This window comes from Diadema setosum, chromosome 7 (assembly GCF_964275005.1).
Source record: "Diadema setosum chromosome 7, eeDiaSeto1, whole genome shotgun sequence".
Lineage (NCBI taxonomy): Eukaryota > Metazoa > Echinodermata > Echinoidea > Diadematoida > Diadematidae > Diadema > Diadema setosum.
Window position 1 is genome coordinate 31,298,107 of NC_092691.1, and position 6,780 is coordinate 31,304,886.

Here is a 6,780-nt window from a genome sequence, read left to right on the forward strand (position 1 = left end):
TACAATAAATGGCTCTGCTTTGTTGTTCGGAGATATTCACAGAAATGTCATTTCGTCAATGATGTTAAGATATCAAAGAAGAATACATATTTATATAAATTCGTTCATGAAGCATTCCTAAACCATACAACCATCGAAGAAAATCCCTTCTTGCTCGTAATTTTGTTTGTGTCTTCAGATCGTTATAGAAGTTCTACAAATTTGTTTGATTGATTGCTTTTTTTATTCCAATACAGTTAAAAAAAACACTATCCGCCTCACGGCTGTTTTTCAGTGAGTCCGTATATCAGTTTACAGCATAGAAAACAACACAATATGATACAGAACAAAAGATGACATTCACACCACGAGAAAGAACATATTGGCAAACAACAACAACAACAAAATTAAAAGACTTTATCCAGTTTCATATCACTCGTTTGTAGGAATTACTTACAGTTTATAATCCATACACGTGACTGTACTGTGTACCACTTTTCTCAAATGGCAACATCATTGCGGTCGTCTGACGTGTCTTCCTGACCTAGTCTCTCTGATTAGAGGGGTGGTGGTACTGTATATTCGTCCATCCTTTTTTATCCTTTTGGAAAGCTTTCTTCTTTTTTTTTCTTAGAATTGCCAATTATACCCATTAGGCTCCTATGGCTTCTGCATTGAACTATTGTCTTTTCTTCCGTGGTACTTGTATACTTACAGAATTGGCTCCGTATTAGTCTTTTTCTAAAGTTCCAGTTAATGTAAGTGGTAAGTTCTGTGGTGTTGGTTAAAAGTGTTTATTTAGACAAGCAAAAACACACAATCCAGAACCGGACAAAACACAAATTCTTAGCAGGGATAAACAACACTCCACTTTCCCGAAATCTTTTGCGGGGAAAGGTTTACAATCCAGCATCTTTTTTTTTTCTTTTAATTCCATCGTTGCAATCCTTAGAGATGCACAGTCATGTACCCCTGCAAATATCAATACGAAGGAGGTTTCTGCAATTTCGCTCCGTCAATATTTGAGTCAGGCGCCAACTACAACTTCAGGCTGTTTTTTACCAAATTGATGTCGTTAACTCACCACGTTTTGAGCATGTGACATTTTGCTGCGCTTCTGAGAAGCCCTAAATACTATAACAGAGCGAAGAAAATAGGAGGGAATTCATGTATTTGTTCACATGAGTGTGTGACTTAAAGTCAAACTGATTTACGTAATGAGCATTTAATAATTCACCTACGATTATATCGAGAGAAACATTTTTGAACAATTACAATCAACCAAACTTGGTCTGCGCGGAAGAAAAATAGAAATGAGATGAAGCCTGAGAGAAAAGTGTGATGACACCGAGTGAAATGAGATAAAACCTTTTAAAAAAATGAAAAGCTCTCCAATAAAAATTCAAACATCCGATTTGCAAAAACAATAACAACAACAACAACAACAGCAACACAACCCAAATCACTAACACCTCATAATTTTTGCACGCAGGGCAGATAACAATAGAAACAAGAGACCGGCGGGTCTAGCGCTCACCTGAGTATCGCAAGTTCACCTTTCACGCAGTCACTAATCTAAATTATTCACAGCTCTACTAAAATTTGACCAGGCATTCTCAAGTAGAAGATGAAAATGTACAATAAGGGCCCAAATTTTTTAAGATTCCTTAATTTGGGGAGATTGGGGCCCCCCTGGGGCCCTCTGGGTGGGGCATGGTGCCCATTTTGATAAATTGAGATCCTGACCCCCTAGGGATGCTACCTGCCAAGTTTGACGAAAATCCATCATGAGGTTTTCAGGAAGAAGATGAAAATGTACAATTCAGGCCCTCATTTGGACCTTCCCAACCCCCCCCCCCTGCCCCCAAGAGGGGCACCCCTGGATCTTCTATGAACAAACTTGAAACTACAGTCATTAATGTACTCACTCATAGTATTATCTTATCTCTATAACTTCTGATTCTAGAGAAGATTTTTAAAGATTCCTTAATTTTGGGGGGTTTGGTCCCCCTGGGGGCCCCCTGGGTGGGGCATGGTGCCCATTTTAACAATTGAGATCCTAACCCCCTAGGGATGCTACCTGCCAAGTTTGGTGAAAATGGGTCATGGGGTTCTCAAGAAGAAGAAGAAAATGTACAATTTAGGCCCCATTAGGACCCCTCCCCACCCTCCTCCCCTGGGTCCCAAGGTAGGGCACCCCTGATTCTGCCATGAACAAACTAGAAACTACAGTCATCAATGTACTAACTCATAGTATTAACTTAGCTCTGTCACTTCTGGTTCTAGAGAAGATTTTTACAGATTCCTTAATTTTGGGGGGTTTGGGCCCCCCTGGGGGCCCCCTGGGTGGGGCATGGTGCCCATTTTAACAAATTGAGTTCCTAACCCCCTAGGGATGCTACCTGCTAAGTTTGATGAAAATCGGTCTTGGGGTTTTCAAGAAGAAGATGAAAATGTTAAAAGTTTACGCACGACGGACGACGGACGACGGACGACGCACGACGGACGACGCACGACGCACGACGAACGCCGGACGAAGGGCGATCGCAATAGCTCACTTGAGCCTTTGGCTCAGGTGAGCTAAAAAGTGGAAAGAAGAAAACAACAGATGGTAATATCAAAAAATATGTATCGTTTCTGTTGAGTAAGTTATTAAAATAAATTCATGTACATCCTCTCAGTATGGTAATAGAAGGAGCTCTGTGATTTATTGTGTTTTTTTTTTTAATTCAGTATAATGTAAAACTTGGAAATAATATAAGATGGAACGCTATCCTCAGAACACTCTGTCCAGTGGAAGATTTCTGATCTGATCAGGATACACATGCATCATTCATTAGAATTGACTGAAATATTGATAATATCAATTATTTTCTAGTCGATGTACAAAAATAAGAATAGTAACACAAATCATAATTTAAAAAAAAAACAATGGCAACGGTCCTTATAATCTTGTTATTGATGACAATTTCAATAATCAGAAAAAGGTTTTGTTGTTGTAAGGCGAAAAGGAAAGCGAAAATCAGAACCTAAAACAATCTACATTATCTTATCTATCCTATTCGAAATCAGAGAGAAAAATTGAAGTAATATAATGTAGGTTTTCTTTGTTGATTTTTTTTAATGTACTAGTATTCTTCCTTATAATAAGAAAAACTGTTATCCAACCGAGCAGACACTACTAATACAACGATTGATTTACATCAATCAGGTCTTATACGGAAATATTTCTGTTGCGTCTTCGTGTTCATCCTTTAAGTTCAGATGGTATGATAAATGTTGTTTTTGAGAGAGAGATATCAATTTGCAGTCAGTCGAGTGCGGGTTAAGCTGAGCTGAAACGGAGTGGCGCGAATATGTGACGACAGCATGGTCCTATGCTGTACAGGCGATGCTTGCACGTAATGTGCAGAGCAGCCGACACCCCTTCTTCTCGCGTCGGGGAGTATGGTGTTCTGCGAAGCTTTGCCGACAACACTCTTATAATGAATTCATGCGTAGTGACATTGTCGCCAAGTCACGTGTCTCACTTTCTTATTGTTGTTAGTAGGACCTGTTGCGTTCTGTCGTTTTGTTTCGTTTCGTTTATTTCATTTCAACAGAGAGTGACAATGTACAAACATGTCACGAGAAAAGAACAAAATATAAATCAAAATACATATCTGTATTCTCCTTACGTCGAAATATCATACAAACGCCATAAATTGAGGAAGAAATAAATAAACGTATACATGAAACGTATACATGCTATTTATTGCGTAATGTTGAAAATGGAGGGGAAGCTAAAAAGCAGAGCTTCTTATATGCTTCCCCGTCAAAACCAATATTAATTAAGCACGAAAATGTAACCATGTATGGGCAGACAGAAGTAAAAAAAAATATAAAGTGACTATAACAGACCGAACACTAACAAAAGAAGGAAACCTTACAAAGCCATTCACAACAGGATGGTCATTGCTGTATATGTATATATAATTATGATAATATGTGTGTTTCTGTGTTTATCTACTTTGCGCGTGCAAAACCCATGGCACTGGTCAAGAGGGGGGGGGGGGGGGGGTGAGAGGAAGGCAACAGCCCTGCATTGCGATTCCAGTACCTGCTCTTTGCGTCGATTGTTCACATTGTCTGAGAGAACCATTCTGAATGCCACAGGTGGGTGGATAGATGCCCGTCCAAATCGCCGTCTCCGGAAAGAGACGTAGTCGCGAAAATATAACATTCAGTATTCATTTTGAATTAACGCTATGATTCGACGAACCAAGACTGGTTTCCTAAATATTCACACACACACATAGCTACATGAATGTAAATTTGTCCAACTTTCACGGCTGGCGTTAAGGTGATATCACTTTGTGATTTACGAGAGGAAGGCCCCCAAGGGTCGTATACGTGCAACCCAGATTGATAAAATAAATCGCGAACAAAGCCCGCCGAAAGAGAAAGAACTTGATTAACTTGGCTTAATTGCAGCCTTTACTGGACAGAGAGAGAATGCGAAAGCTGGCGGTGCTCCTTGAAGTGTGCTTTAATCAAAACCAAGTGTTGTCCCCCTCCTTAAAGTGCCTGCTAAGTATGTTTCAAGAGGACCGCAGACTTAATCAACAAAGCAAAATTAAGCTGGGATAATACTCGACACACATCTCACTTTGTTATATCAGACGTAAAATGATTCAGTTGAGATGCAACTGTACTAAGATAAGTGTTTCCATCCGTTGTGAAGAAAAGGCAGGAAATGTCTCAAAAAATTTAAGAAAAAGAAAATCACTTTTCGCGGAGCAAAAGGTAACATAACTTTCAATGAAACATGGTGAAAACAATCCAAGACTGCAGCCAGTTGTAATCGTCTCTTAGCTCACTTTGCAATTGTGTTTTCATCCTTTCATAAGGCTTTCAACAACGGAAGATTCGTCCTACTTTAACCATTATCGCGACAAACTGCAGTAGGGCTAGTTCTAATCTTTAAATAATGATAAGAAATAGACAACTAGTTGTATTTTACTGATTACTTATTTTCTTTCTTTTTTTCAAGGGGGTGAACAAAACGAGTCAACTTCACTTTTACAAAAAAAAAGACGTTTCCTTTTCGCCATTCTCTCTCCATGATAGATAATAAATATGTATGCGCATTTATTGTTTTATAACTTCATTTACGCACAATCCAATTCATCTATGTAGACTGTACGCAGATATAATGCTCATTTTCAGTTACGATGCACTGCAAAAAGTCCGGTGTTGAATAGTGAACACCGAGCTGGTGTTAAATTTTCGGTGCTCATTTATGGTGTTAAATCAACACCTACGGGTGTCATTTCCAAATTTTAAACTGTTTTTTGAAGAGTTTCTTAGTAACTGCACTTCTTGTTGATTTTTGATTTAAACAAGACGATCAAGAATTTTAGATTAAAATACTAGATTTTTGAAAAAGTGAAAACAAATTTACACCAAAGTAACACCAGCTGGTGTGGTCCCTTATTGAAGCTGGACGGGTGTTAAACCATTGATATTAACACCAGCAAATATCAAATCAACACCGCGTGGTGTCATTTTTGAATTAACACCAGTACAGTGTCAAAATAACACCAGGTACAGTGTCAAATTAACACCACGAAGTGTCAGGTGAACACTTTTCAACACCATCACAGTGCATTTTTAACACCTGTGGGTGTGGTCCTTTATTGAAGTTTGATCGGTGTTAGATTTAACACCAGTGGTGTTAAATCTAACACCGATGTTTTTACAGTGTGTAGCTAATGAAAAGGTTTATAATTTAGGGTATTTCTTAGATTTATTATTAATACCTTCACAAGATTATCTAGACCGTCATCATCAACAAATCCCACAAATAGGTTCATATTCAAGAGGGACAGCACAGTTATTCTGGAAATAAAGGGGGCAGTCCGCGGCTATGGGCAGTGTCGTAATGAAATGCGATCACGAGCTTGAGCTCACTTGATTATGAAGCCAAAAATATGGTCATAAGTGGGCATCAGTTATACCAACCCAACCGTTCTACGTGCCCAGGGTGACAATTATCTTTACGTATAGTCGCAATAAGATGATGAGCACCACAAGGTGGCTAGCGAGAGGTATGATGCTCAAACAAGAACAACATCGACAGGAGGATAAGGCTGACGAAAATGGCGTTATACCGTTGCAGTATGACTCTCGAGTATTGTAAATAATTTCAGAGGGATCACATGTTGTTTGGTGGAAAGCCATCAGCAACCCTGCAGTGATGGACTTCTTGGCATGATGGCTCATTCAAGTTTGGCTTGTCGAGCAGTCAGCAACCAATCTTACAGCAGACCTCACAATAGATACACAAAAGCCAGTACCCAGACCTCAAAAGCAACAGGTAACACGTCAACAATGCACATCACTGCCATAGGAATAGTGTTATTTTTCTTCTTTCTTGTTTTCCTTTTACTTTGTGGTCTATTTCCTTTATATTTTCACTGATTACACTGGTGATGAGACTTACATTTGTATCTACAGCGTTGCGGTGATTATTATCATAAACAAAATTTTCCGACATTTTTTCGTCTTCATCTTGTTGCCGTGATGCAGTCATACACAAAATCTCCAGACCAAGTTCCCTATTGCTGGAGAAAATGACTCAAGTAACGGTCTGAAAAATCATTATGAAAGTGAGAACCCTACTCCTAGAATCCCGTCCGTTATCACAATCAGTTGTGTATCCCACTAGAAAGAACTTATTTCAGGAGTGGCTGTGATTTTTTTTTTTATTCCAACTAGAATTACTTCCGATATACCTCTTTGTTGGCTGATATACAGAGG